Raw genomic sequence first — 14,664 nt, forward strand, 5'->3', positions numbered from 1 at the left:
GACCCAGGGATCAAAACCAAATCTCCTGCTTTGGCAGGTGGATTCTTTACCACTGAACCTTCCTTTATGAATTTGGTGTCTTTACAATGCCTTGGTGTGTTTCATGAGACTCACATCAGTGTGATTGTTGGAAATCAAACGACTAACTTTTACAAAGCCACGTCGGAACCCAACCAACTCAGTTTGCTAAAGACTGATGGGGTTCTCCGGATGCAGGACTTTGACTTTTTTTTTTTAATTTAAATTTATTTATTTTAATTGGAGGCTAATTGCTTTACAATATTGTATTGGTTTTGCCATACATCAACTTTGACTTTTAAAATGGGACAGTCACAGGTGAACTGGAACAAATCGATCATCCTAATAAATTTAGCACATGTGGGTGCTGAGGCATCATTTCTGGAGGTCAGTATTCTCTTCTACAGCACTCTGAGACCTCACCAAAGGAGATGGCCTTTGTGTGAAACCCAGAGCACTCGAATAAGGAAGGTGGCTTCTCCCTCCTGAGGGGCTAACCTGAGGACTCCAACATCATTCGTGTCCTCCCGGAGGAGGTGACTGACTCCTGTCATCCTGTCACCCCTGGTAGATACACAGCTCTTTCCTCACAAAGTTTTCAGCCGTATTTTAGTCCGCCATTGGTCCTCCTCACCAGAAGCAATGGGGTCGGAACTTCAGCTGCCTCAGTTCTCACTTGGAAGGTGAGGCTGATACCAGTCACCCCACGTTTGCAGTGGAGAGTAAGGAGGTGCTGAATGAAAGCGCCTAGCAGCATGCCTGGTGTACAAGTGTCCTACAAACGTGAGGTTCACCCTCCTTTGAGTTTCCATTAAATCTATAAAGGAGAAGAAAACAACTCTTTTAGAAGAGACAACCTCTAAATGATCATTCCCTGAGAGCCTAGTATTTATTTTTGTCAGTTTCTTTCAATGGAAGCTTTCTGTGAGAATATCATAACTGAACTTGTATATTGAGAAGGTACTGACTGACTATGGTAACGGATTGTTTTCCAGCCTACTGACATAATCTGAAACAGATCTGAACAGAAGCTGCAACTGGGGCACAGAACCTGGCACTGAGATGACCCAGATGGCATTTAAAGGGTTTGCCTCAAAGTATTAGACATGAGAGACACTCCCTGATTTATTTACTATGAACAATAAATTGGTGCAGTGGATGGAAAGCTTTTAAATTTTTTTTCTATGAAAAATTTTAAACATGCACAAAAGGACAATAGTACAATGGAGGGAGTTGTTTTTAACATAGATGAAATTATATTGTTAACATGGGGAGCAGAGTGATTAAAGGAAAATGTTCCAACCCTAAGTTGATGCCTCCAATAAAGAAGTAACAGTTTATTTAGCAGTTGTTTAAAAGTCGTATGGTACTCTCTCTCTCTTTTTGGGGGGCGGGGTGCAGTGTTGTTTGTATGATATTCTCTTTTAAGCAATCATTAGTGCAAACCACTGTAAAAAGAAATACATTTTACCTCGTGACTCATACTTAATGTATGACCAAGATCAAAGTTTTCTAAAAGAATCCTTATCATTTGCAATAAACTCTGATTCATTTACTTATTCCTCCATTTGTTCAGTATATGTTTGTAAGGTTATATAAAATAGGTGGAGTAACAACTGTTTAAAGAACAGGAATATAGAAAAGAGAAGAAACACCCCATTTGTCTCACTTAATCTTCTTTCTGAGGATGTAACTAAAATTATCCAGGGGACATCATTTCTTTTCTGCCATAGGAAGCCCACAAACCTAATGTTCAGGTAGCCTATTTATTATAAAGGAAACTGAACATTTTCATCACCATCTTGAAAACTGAAGAACCTAGGCACACATGGATCATTTAGATCCTGTGATCTCCTGGTGGATTTTCTGTAGCAAAGTACACACCCAGACAGCTCATAGTCCCAAATCCTAAACAATTAAATGCATCCTTTGCTTAAGTAGTGGTCAGTCTACTTGAACTTTTGTTCACCCTGGACCAGGATGAAAAATGAAAATGAAAAGTATAAAGAAGAAAGAGAAGAAAGCACTTGGAGATGTCTAGCTTGGAGTCGGACACGACTGAGGGACTTCACTTTCACTTTTCACTTTCACGCATTGGAGAAGGAAATGGCAACCCACGCCAGTGTTCTTGCCTGGAGAATCCCAAGGACGGGGGAGCCTAGTGGGCTGACGTCTGTGGGGTCGCACAGAGTCGGACACGACTGAAGCGACTTAGCAGCAGCAGCAGCTTTGGTAATTCCAATTAAATTAGAATTATTCTTCATCTACCCATTTACCACTTAGTTCCTTTTTCTTTTCTTTTCCTTTTGTTCATTTTTCAAGAAATAAACACAAAATAGCTCATCAAAATAGCAACCACTAAGGGGTTGGGAAGAAGGAGCCCAAGTTTGATGTTACTTTGTTTCTAATAGAATGAAAAAAATTCTAAATCCAAAACAAACCCTATAATTCAACCCAACTTGTTGCTACCCTCTGATTAAAGCATTTTTTAAAATAACAGATAGGAAGTTGAGATCTGCATTGAGATAATGATGGTTAGCATAGATCAAAAGGAATGGTACATATGTCAGTTAGATTAAGTGACAGGATGTGGGGAAGTGGTAGGTCCCATATCCAGTTACTTCATGCAAGAGTACATTTGCTGAATGCAGGTACTCTTAACGGGAGCTGCTCATAGACGGAAACCAGGGAAATTAATGGAAGGCAATCTGTAAAGGTTAGAGTGTTTGTTCTAATACGGCTCCAAGACCACATTTCTCCTAATTAGTAATATTACTGAAATTTTTTATAACTGCCTATCTTGCCCTGCCCAGAGTAGTAAATTATCTTTGAAGCTTTAATCTGGCGTTTCTGGGAGATCAGCATTATGTTGTAAGTACACTATAGCCCACATACATAAACTTAGTCATTAAATATATAGACAGACTATCCCCCCAAGGCTATTAGAAGGAAAAATATTTAAAATCTGCCCTCCGCCCATACACAAACACACACAAATACAAAACACAAAGATTCCATCCATGGCATTTGGGGGAACAAAAGGAGCAAGAAATTTAGAAGAATGGCAATATCTGTGTATCCCAGAAAATAATGGTATGTAGGTTTGGGGACTGGGAAGAGGAGAGGATGAGAAATAGTAAAATGGGAAAGTCACACAACAGTTTTTCCTGGCAGGGAAATTTGCAATAAAAAGGTGTTGCTAAAGACTACAGTTAATGCCACAGATTTCTTTGAGATGCCACCACACATTACATTTCATAACAAAGATGACTTGGCTAACCAAGGCCATACTATAAATCAGAGAAACTAAAAAGCCATGTTACAAATTCTATGCAGCTTAACATGAGGGTTACTTCCTCATTTAACTTAATTACCGAAATCTAAAATTCTAGAACCAGAAAAGACCTTCTCATTTACCTCCTACAAGGCTTACTGGTGGCTCAAACAGTAAAGAATCTGCCTGCAATGCAGGAACATGTGAGCATGGGTGCTCAGTTGCTTCAGTCATATCTAACTCTTTGTGACCCTATGGACTATAGCCCTCCAGGCTCCTCTGTCTATAGTATTCTCCAGGCAAAAATACTGGAGTGGGTTGCCATGCCCTCCTGCAGGGGATCTTCCCCACCCAGGGATCAAACCTGCATCTCCTGTGTCTCCTGTATTGCAGGCAGATTATTTACCCACTGAGCCACCTGGGAAGCCCGTAATGCAGGAAACCTGGGTCCAATCCCTGGGCCGGGAAGATTCCCAGGAGAAGGGAGTAGCTACCCACTACAGTATTCTTCGGAAAAGCCAATGGCACCCCACTCCAGTACTCTTGCCTGGAAAATCCCATGGATGGAGGAGCCTGATAGGCTGCAGTCCATGGGGTCACTGAGAGTCGGACATGACTGAGTGACTTCACTTTCACTTTTCACTTTTCATGCATTGGAGGAGGAAATGGCAACCCACTCCTGTGTTCTTGCCTGGAGAATCCCAGGGACGGGGGAGCCTGGTGGACTGCCGTCTATGGGGTCGCACAGAGTCGGACAGTGACTTAGCAGCAGCAGCACAGTATTCTTGCCTGGAGAATTCCTTGGACAGACGAGGCTGGTGGGTTACAATCCATAGGGTCACAAAGAGTCCAAGTGACTAACACTTTCACTCAGGTTTAACTACCTCCAGCTTAATTACAACCAAATCAAGTCACCTTTAAGCTGAAACAATTCCACACCCACACTCAACAGGCCAGGACTAGAATGAGACTGAGGTCCTTGCCTTCCTCAGTAATCAAGATAAATATTATATTAACTTCCTCTATTCAAATCCCATCTCTGTTCGATCCTGTCTTTACTTAAAATTTTTATACCCTGATCATCATGGATTTTTTTGCACTGATTTTTTTAAAGTATCATTTATCTTGATTACTGGGGCTGTTGACATTCTCAAATTATGTACCCTGAGGCCAGTGTTTCATTCACCCCACAGTAGTCCTGGAGCTGTAAACCCATTCTGAGATTTATACAACCTCAGGTTCAGAAATTTCTTTCTTCCATCTTGCCCAGGGTTTCTCAACCTCAGCACTATTGACATTTCTGGCCCAGATAATTCTTCTTGTAGGAGTTTGCCCTGTGCCTTGTAGGGTATTTAGCAGCATCTCAGGCCTCCCCCAGCTAGATGCTAGTAACATCCTGCCTTTCCCCTCTCCTTACCAGCGTTGCCAAATCATCCCTGGTTGAAAGCCACTGACCTAATGAAAGTCACCTCATTTCTTCACATTGTGTTCTCAGCAGAGACAGAAAGCAGCTTTTCATCTTCCTCTAAATAATCACCGCAAGGGAGTCTTTGCTTTGTAGAATGTGTGTTTACATTCTAACTTGATTAGAGTGATGATAATCATATTAGTGTGTCTAGACTTACCAAGGTCAAACCCCTGACCTCTGTAAGGTTTATTCCTGTCTTATATCTGACATCTCAGTAGACCACTTGGCCATCTGCAGCAGTAGCTTCTTCCAGAAGTTCAGCGATGCCTTGTAATTGTAACCCCTTTGTCAAACTGCAAATGCAACTCTTTCATTACATAAGGTCAGAGAGATTCATTACCCACCAATCACATTTCACTCTCTTCAAAGTGAATTACATCTTGGAATTTATCAGTAACTTTTTTGTAAGCTATCGTATCTTCTTCCATCTCAGAAGCTAAGCCTCCAGTGAGTCAGATTACTTTAAATAATTCAGCAGTTCAACTTCCTCTGTGATCTTAGTTTTGCAAGTAGTACAATTTTGGGAAGCCGTTTTGCTTATAATAACAGGAAAGATATGTATTTAAGTAATTTTCTTTCTTATTATTCAAAGGCCAAATTCATCACAAAATTTTTAAAGCTCAGAGTTAGACTTGGAAGTCAAATTACACTTGAAAGGTAAAAATCCACTTCTGCATCCCAGTTTTGTAATACCACACTGAAAAGTTCCATAATCATCCATGCCAACTATAACATGAATTATAAATAGATCAGTGAGCTAGAAATTGTTCCCAATGACCTCCCACAGTCACCCTCCACTCTGTCGAACTTTCATAAAATTCTGTGTCCATGTGTGTTTTTAATTCCAGGTAGAAATGATGTATGGCAAAGTCAACCTGCATTCAAGATTATGAGTGTATATGTTATATCAGTCAGTGTTGTCGGCTGCAAGCAACAGAAACTCATTCTGGTTGACTAAGCAGAAAAAAAGCATTTGTTGCTGAGTTGTGAAATAGTTCCAGGACTTTCCAAAATGATTGAAACCAGACTAGAAAAGGAGACCAGATGAGAGAAGCTGTGCCACAGGTAGACTCCAGACAAAACACTTCACCTGAACAGTCTTTTGGACTCTGTGGGAGAGGGAGAAGGTGGGATGATTTGGGAGAATGGCATTGAAACATGTATAATACTATATATGAAATGAGTCGCCAGTCCAGGTTCGATGCACGATACTGGATGCTTGGGGCTGGTGCACTGGGATGACCCAGAGGGATGGTGTGGAGAGGGAGCAGGGAGGAGGGTTCAGGATGGGGAACACGTGTATACCTGTGGCGGATTCATGTTGATATATGGCAAAACCAATACAATATTGTAAAGTTAAAAAATAAAAAATAAATAAACAAAATAAAATAAAACACATCACCTAATCCACCTAGTGGGAGCCACTACACCGACCCGTCTCTGAAAAATGGATGCCACGGTTTGCCCGGCAACCACAGACACCCGAACTGTAGACAGTGCTGCTCCTGTGCCACTCCCCAGTGCCTCTGGACTCTCTGCTGTCCCTGCCTCTTTATGTCACCAGCTCTCAATTCAAAGTCTGTAGCAGAGGCATCCATTTAGTCCACGCCAGGCCATCTGCCTGTGTTTTAGCTGCAAGGGAGGCTGGGACAATGTCTGGGCTTTTCAGCTTCTAAAGTGGAGGCAGGCAGCCAAGGGAATGACAGCTGTCCATTAGAGCTGTGACGAAAGGAGGTCGTTAATAATAAATGGGGGCTTTGGAGTCAGACTAAAACTGAATTTGAATTTATGCTCTATTACTAGCTATGGGACCTTGGGCATATGACTTAAACCCTTAATCATGTCTCTTTCCTTGCTCCCGAAACAAGTCCTTGTGAGGATTGAATTAAAATGTCCATGTAAAATCGCCTAGTACAGTATATGGTACATAGTAAGTAGCTCAATGGAGAAGGCACTGGCACCCCACTCCAGTACTCTTGCCTGGAGAATCCCATGGACAGAGGAGCCTGGTGGGCTGCAGTCCATGGGGTCACTCAGAGTCAGACACGACTGAGCAACTTCACTTTCACTTTTCACTTTCATGCACTGGAGAAGGAAATGGCACCCCACTCCAGTGTTCTTGCCTGGAGAATCCCAGGGACGGGGGAGCCTGGTGGGCTGCCATCTACGGGGTTACACAGAGTCAGCCATGACTGAAGCAACTTAGCAGCAGCAGCAAATAGCTCAATACATCTATATGTGTGTATGTTAATATATACACATTGTGTGTGTGCATTCTAGCATCCAACAGTGATAAGAGAAACTGAGTTTCTCTACTTCCATTCCCTTCCCCCTTTTATGAACCCCTACCAGATACTTGGGGCTTCCCTTGTGACTCAGCTGGTAAAGAATCTGCCTGCAATGCAGGAGACCTGGGTTCAATCCCTGGGTTGAGAAGATCCCCTGGAGAAGGGAAAGGTTACTCCCTCCAGTATTCTGGCCTGGAGAATTCCATGGAGTGTATAGTTCATGGATTTGCAAAGATCTGGACATGACTGAGCGACTTTCACTTCACCGCATACTTGCTTATTTCAGACTTTTCATTTAGTTTAATATAGGACAAGGCAATTCAGCTTAACTTTGGTCTCCCCAAAAGCATACATGATCTAGCAGAGCAACACCAATGAAGGAATAATTATAATTCACATATTCTATAGTACCATAAAGTGAAAGTTCAGGGATTTCTCTGGCAGGCCAGTGGTTGAGACTTCACCTTGCAATGCAGGCTGCGGGTTCGATCCCTGGTTGGGAGCTGATTCCACATGACTTAACGACAAAAAAAAAAAAAAAAAAACACAAAACATAAGATAGAAGCAATATTGTAACAAATTCAATGAAGATTTTTTAAAATGGTCCACATCAAAAAAAATTTCAGTGAATAGGATAAATTTCATCTGAGGAGCTAGAAAACCCATTATAGAAGCAACTTGACTGGGAACATGAAGAACAGTTGATAAGACTTTTCCAGAGAAGAGAAAGGGAAGGAGTTCTACCAGACAGAATCCTCTCAGCACAGCCGTTAAGTGCAGGTTGTGCCTGGGAATGCGGAAGAGTTCAGAAAGACAAAAGCAAGAAACTGGTGGGAAGGTGGAAAAGATGAACTGGGAAAGAGAAACTGGAGCCGGATGATCAAAATCCTGGGGTCACACCAGACTGGTGTCGCTTCCTCTGCTAACACACATGCCAGTAAGACTGCTAGAAGTGATCAATAGCCCCAGCAATGTGTCTCATCACTGATACTACTATTGTAGGTCACTATGGCAAAAATTTTAATTCATTATTCAGATGTTCAATCAGTCAACTGAAAAAAAAAATCACAACCTAAAAGTTGAGAATTTTATTTTATTCAGCAAACTTGTCAGGGACTTAAACTTGGGATACAGACTCGTAGATAGCTCTGAGGGGCTGTTCTAAAGAGGAGGGAGGAGCCAGCATATATAGGAGGGTTTAAAAAAGCCAGCTAGTCAAAACATCAACAGATAGCTGTTAAAGGAAAAAGCAGCCGTTTCAAGGTAATGAACTTAGTGTTTTCTATGCAAGAGTCTGGGCTCAGTAAAATCGTTCCTTTGATATGCTCCTCAACTATGTGGGGCCAGTATCCCTTCTTCTCCATCCTGAATCCCCTCAAGGTTCACAGTCAGGGGCAGCTGCAGTGGCTGATGGCTTGAGGGCTACATCATCCTTTGTTTACTGATATGCAAGTGGCATTTTTTGACCACAACCCCCAGGAATTAACGTTGGCTTAAGGGAAACAACCCTGGAGAAGGAAATGGCAACCCACTCCAGTACTCTTGCTTGGAGAATTCCATGGAGGGAGGAGCCTGGTAGGCTACAGTCCATGGGGTCGCAAATAGTCGGACACGACTGAGCGATTTCACTTCACTTCACTTCACTTTAAGTGAAACAAGGGAACAGGCAAAGCTTTTCCCAGTCCTTCATTCTGTTGAGTCTCCCCATCCCCCCAACCAGGGTCTCCGGCGCCATCTGGACGCCTCTACCTGTCCAGGACACCAAATGGTATACAGCTAGGGGCTTCAGGCCCTCGCTTGTGTTTCCAGCTCCATACTCTGCCATTCTTCTGTCCCCATCATTCATCAGAGCCCCAGTTTCTACTTAGGATGAAACTGAGAATGAGCCAAACAGATAAACCAACCTCCTGCCTCGCTGGCCCATGGCCCTTCTTAGTAACACAGTATGTTAATATTTGCAGGGAGTCCCTACACTATGAACAAAGTTTTCCAACATCAATTTCTGTTTGCTCCTAGACGTATATTTTTCCCAACCTCTCCACCCCTCACCCCTGCCACCGTTAGAACATGTGCTCTCATTGACAGAAGAACTTTTATCAATCACAAAATAAGGATGCTCAAGAAATGGTTGCTCCAGAAACTCTGAGGTGAGTGGTTGCTTCCTCTTGCTTCTCAGGAAATAGAGGCAGCTTTGTGTTGGGGCTGAATCTTCTCTTTCCTTCTGGACCTGGAGTCCAGGTCCACTTCTCCAAGCCCATTAACCCGGGGATTGAACCCAGAAGCTCCAGCCTCTGCAGGATGAAAAATGGAAGGATTTGGCCCCTTGCTGTGGATGGGGCTTCAGTACACTGATGGCAGATCTGAGTGGGTTTCTTTCAGCTTTTGTTTCAGCTGCCAACAGCACAGGGGCTCAAGACCTGTGAGAAGGGACTTCCCTGATGCCCCAGTGGCTAGGACTCTGCAGTCCCAATGCAGGGGGGCTGGATTGGATTCCTGGTCACAACTAGATCACGAGCACCGCAACAAAGATGCTGAGTGCCGCAGCTAAGGCCCTGCACAACCAAAAACAAAAATAGATCTGAAAGAAGCTCCAGAATGTCAAGGAGGTGGGGTCTGCCCAGGGGAGGCAGGGAGGCCTGGGGATGAGGCCCATCCCACAGTACTGAGGCTGAGAGGCCTCCGTGCTGCAGGGCCAGCCTCTTTAGTAATCTATTCTGGTAAGACACGAGGGGTGGATAAAAATGAGCTATTACACATGGGACAGATCCATTCCTGCAGTGGCAATATATTTTCCTCACATGGTTTTCTCTTCACAGCAAGTAAATGCATGTGAAGCCAGTGACTCTGAAGTCGGTCATATCGAATTTACTCAGTTTTCCTTTAGTCTTCAAGCATGAAGCGTTACAAACCTTCATATGTACACCAGGGAAAGAAAAAATGAAGGAAAAAAAAAAAAAAAGACTCCCCAGCAAGACCTAAGGAAAAGCCTGTGAAAGAAAACAGTAAGATAAAGCAACACAATTTCGAATCTTAATCTCCTGAAATGGTGCCTTGAAAGCCGCCCTCTCCACTTTTCCGAGTGGGGCCTTCAAAACTGTGTGTCAAATCATGTTATAACCTTGCTCCTTATCTGTTGGTGGGAGCTTCAAGGCCCGGTAATTCCCCGAGATATGGCAGGAAAGTTCACAGTAGAGATTTGCGCACTTGACTAAGCTTTGCACAATGCTTTTTGTGGCAGGCTGGTAGAGGAGAGAGATTTGTTTTCCCTTTCAGAACTAAAGCATGCCACTGCCAAGGACACAGTCTTAAAGCCAACCGGAATCACTCCCTTGGTCAGATAATCTCCAGGACAGTGACTTAATATTATATACTCTCTGTTTGGGTCCAATAAGACACATAGCCAAGGGGAATGCCCCTGCATTCCCATACAAGTGAAAACTAATAGACACAACCCCACCGACGAGGGAGGCTCTCTGGGGGCCTCTCCCCAGACACTCTCCTGTGGTACACCATCCCGTGACCAGCGAGGGCCTGGATATGTGGGTGCTGGCTGGAGGCGGGGACGACGACAGCGCAGGGGACTCAGGAGAGGAGCACCAACAGCTGTGGAGACAGGGTGTCACCTGACACAGGAAGGGTGGGGGACGACTCCCTCTGTCTCCTCCTCTACTCACCTGGTGGCTCTTTGACTGGCCCGAGGCTTCCACAGGAAGAGGCATGATGAGCTTTCAACAGCAGCCTCAGGACCAGGGGTCACACGCACAAGTGCGGACTGGGGTCAGGCAGGTAATGTCAGTGAGTGACTCGTCTCAGCCAGTGAGGTGTGAAACGGCAAAGATAGTTGGGGTCTAAGAAAAGAAAAGCAAAAGAGACACTATCTACTATGTTGTTTGTTTTTTAAAACAAAGGCGACTTTCTGAAAATTAAGCCCTCTTGGCAAACTAACATGCTTTCTTGTATTAGGCGTGACACTCATTATAGCCTTTTTCCCCTGACTGTCCTGAGGCTCAGAGCTATATTTTGTACTTCTCTTTGATTTTTTTTTAATTTTTCCCTTTGATTTTTTTCCCCTCTCCTTCCTATCCTTTTCCTCTTCCAAGACACACACTCAGACACACATGTGCTCAGTAGTCTATAAGATATGACACAGATAACATAAGAGTAATACTGGTTAAATATTTCAGAGTTATTATTGACATTATTAAGCATTAATGTATGCATTATTAAGCATTAATGGTATACATGGTCCTGTTTTTTATTTTCTTCTATTTTATGTATTTTCATATAAAATGCTCTACCAAATGTCCAAACTCAGTGGAAAACACCGTTTGGTTCATTCTAAATTCTGGCTCTGAACTTCAAGGGATCTTAATTTTAAAAACATTCTGTTATCCTCATTTAAGGACTTAAAAGTATTTCCCTTCTGGAAGGTTTTTTTTTTTTCTTTTCCTCACTCCCATCTCTGTCTGCAAGCCAAGATTATGAATAGAGATGATATATTTTAGGAAGGGGCCATAGATCCAAAATTAATCTCTACCAAAGTTAATTCCTGCATAAATTAGGTTGAATGTGTTTTTCAACACCATAAATCAAAGGTAATAGTTATAAATAAAACATGAACCTAGGTTTCCTCATTTATAACTTCATATCTATGATACTTCAGTGTAGAAAGGGCAGAGTTATTATTTTTTTCTTTTTTTAGAGCTGTTGAGCTAGCCATCTCAAAGTTGCAGTAGACAGTGTAAAATTAAATGTATTTCCTCTCTATGGCTGAAACAGCTAATAATCAGAAACCCACAGAAAAATTCCCTCTGTGTACTTGTGCAATACATCATGACGCTCCTCTCGGGACCAGCAAACCAGTAGAATTGCCAGGGGCAATCTGAGAATGAGGTGGGAGAGGAACCAGCAGCTTGGGGACCGGGAAACTTGTTCTGCTCCATGAAGCCAGTGGCCAGGTGTTGTCATCAGGTTATTCTATGGCTATAATTCAGTTATCAAAGAATCTGTGAGATGGGAAGAAAATAGGGTGTCACAGTGACCCAGCTGATCATTCTGTGATCTGCAGGGGGCGTGATAGTGTCTAATCCTCTCTACTTGACCAGTACGCACACTCACACACCCTCTCAACCGTCTGAATAAAGTGAAGTCACTCAGTCATGTCCGACTGTCTGTAACCCCATGGACTGTAGCCTACCAGGCTTCTCTGTCCATGGAATTTTCCAGACAAGAATACTGGAATGGGTTGCCATTTCTTTCTCCAGGGGATCTTCCCTACCCAGGGATCAAACCTGGGTCTCCCACATTGCAGGCAGAAGCTTTACCGTCTGAGCCACCAGGGAAGCCCCCAACTGTCTGAATGTCCACTGCTAAAAGTTTTTTTTTTTAATTTTTATACAAATATAGTTGATTCACAATGTTGTATTAGTTTCACATGTACAGCAAAGTGATTCCATTATTGGTGTTGTTGTTCAGTTGCTAAGTCCGACTCTTTGCCACCCCATGGACTGCACGTCAGGCTTCCCTGTCCTTCACTGATTCCTGGAGTTTGCTCAAACTCATGTACATTGATTCAGTGATGCAATCCAATCATCTCATTCTCTCTCACCCTCTCCTCCCGCCCTCAATCTTTCCTAGCATCAGGGTCTTTTTCAATGAGTTGGCGCTTCACATCAGGTAGCCAAAGTATTTACACGCATGTAGCCTGATGTAGCCAAAGTATTTGGCTACAATGTACCTTATCTACAATGGAAGAGAATGTTAAAATATATATTTTAACATTCTCTTCCATTGTAGATTATTACATGATATTGAGTATAGTTCCCTATGCTATACCGTAGGTCCTTGTCAGTTACCTATTTTATATACAGTAATGTGCATATTTTAATCCCAGACTACAAATATATCCCTCCTGGTAGCCATAAATTTGTTTTCTGTAACTTATTTATAAAAACATAAATAGATTCACAGACACAGAAGAGCATCTGTTGATTAAGAGGAGAAAGGTAGAGAGAAAAGCACTGCTAACAGTTTTGCCTGGAAAATCGTGCCCCACCTGCCCTCCCACCAAAGCCAGGGCAGCCTGCCATCAATGAGACCACTCCCTCTTCTCAATTCTGACTTGCGGTTCATATCCCAGAACTGAATTGTCTGATAGTAGCCATCAGTCACATTTAATTATATAATTTATTTTAAATTATGTAATTTATTTAAAATTATATGATTTATTTATTTAAAGTACACATGTAACTTAATTAAAAATTATATGCCAGTTACGCGAGTCATATTTCAAATGCTCAATGGCCCTAGGTAGATAGTGGTAACTGTGCTGTATTTTGCCAGTTACATAGAACATTCTCTTCTGCAAAAACTCCTGCTGGACAGCACTGCTTCAGAGTCTACCCCTAGGGATCACACAAAGGTCTGTCTTGCTTCCCTATCTGACTTTCTTGTCTCCTTTTTTTTTTTTTTTTTTTATCTTCTGATGAGCACTCCGTTAGTGACTCATACGCACTCAGATCCCTGTGTCAAGCTCTGCTTCCAGGAAATTTTACCCAAGACACCGTCTATGTTGTTTTCAGCTCTAGACTCATTGTAAACCAACAACTAAACATTAACATATGGAAGCCGTAGAGGTTCTTACCCTGAAAGATACTCATATATGCTTGCTGGCTCAAACATAGGCCCCATAGACAGGGTCAATGGGCCAGGTTTTTAATAAAATGAAAAGGGTTCTGGGACCATGGTAAAGCAGTTTTAAATCACCCAAGATTGTGACTGAGGAGGGTGAGCCTCTATAAGAGCCATGAGATGCCCAGATGTGTGTGGCGGCGGGGCCGGGGGTCGGTTGCCTAGGTGAACAGTGCTGGGGGCACAGAACAGTAAGTGCCCTGGATGTGAAAGCAAATACCTGACTGATGGCTGAAGACGAGCCAGACTCTCAGTGTCCACTTTTTCATCTTTGTCGTTGTGTTGCTAAGTTGTGTCTGACTCTTTGTGACCCCATGAACTATAGCCCACCAGTCTCCTCTGTCCTTGGGATTTCCCAGGCAAGAATACTGCAGTGGGTTACCACTTGCTTCTCCAGAGGATCTTCCCGACCCAGTGATGGAACCCAAATCTCCTGTATTGGCAGGAGAATTCTTTACCACTGAGCCACTTGGGAAGCCCCCAAAAGTCAGAGAGAACCATCCAAAAACATTCTGAAGCATAAGCCACATCTGTTGGACCCCAGCACAAAGATTCTGGCCCTTTATATTTAGGATTCCCTTCTTAGCCTCCATATATGTGTTATTATTTATTTTTAAAAAAATATTTGGTCACACCACACCACATGTGGATATGGTTCATGCTTATATTTGTGAGAGGGGCGTGGAAGGGAGAGGGTCGGGGTGCTGGCATCAAAGTTGAGATGCACTGGGGACCTAGAGACGAAAGTGAGTGGATTATACTCAGACACATGCTAATCAGTGGACTTGATTGCACAGTGACCAGAAGGAAGGGATATCCAGGAATAAAAGTAATAATAATAATTACTTCTTGCATTTACTGAGCATTTACTAAGTGCTCTACAAGTTTGATATCTTTTATAAACCTCTAGGGGATAAGAATTTATT

The sequence above is a fragment of the Bos indicus x Bos taurus genome, chromosome 11, assembly GCF_003369695.1.
Source record: "Bos indicus x Bos taurus breed Angus x Brahman F1 hybrid chromosome 11, Bos_hybrid_MaternalHap_v2.0, whole genome shotgun sequence".
In the NCBI taxonomy this organism is placed as follows: domain Eukaryota; kingdom Metazoa; phylum Chordata; class Mammalia; order Artiodactyla; family Bovidae; genus Bos; species Bos indicus x Bos taurus.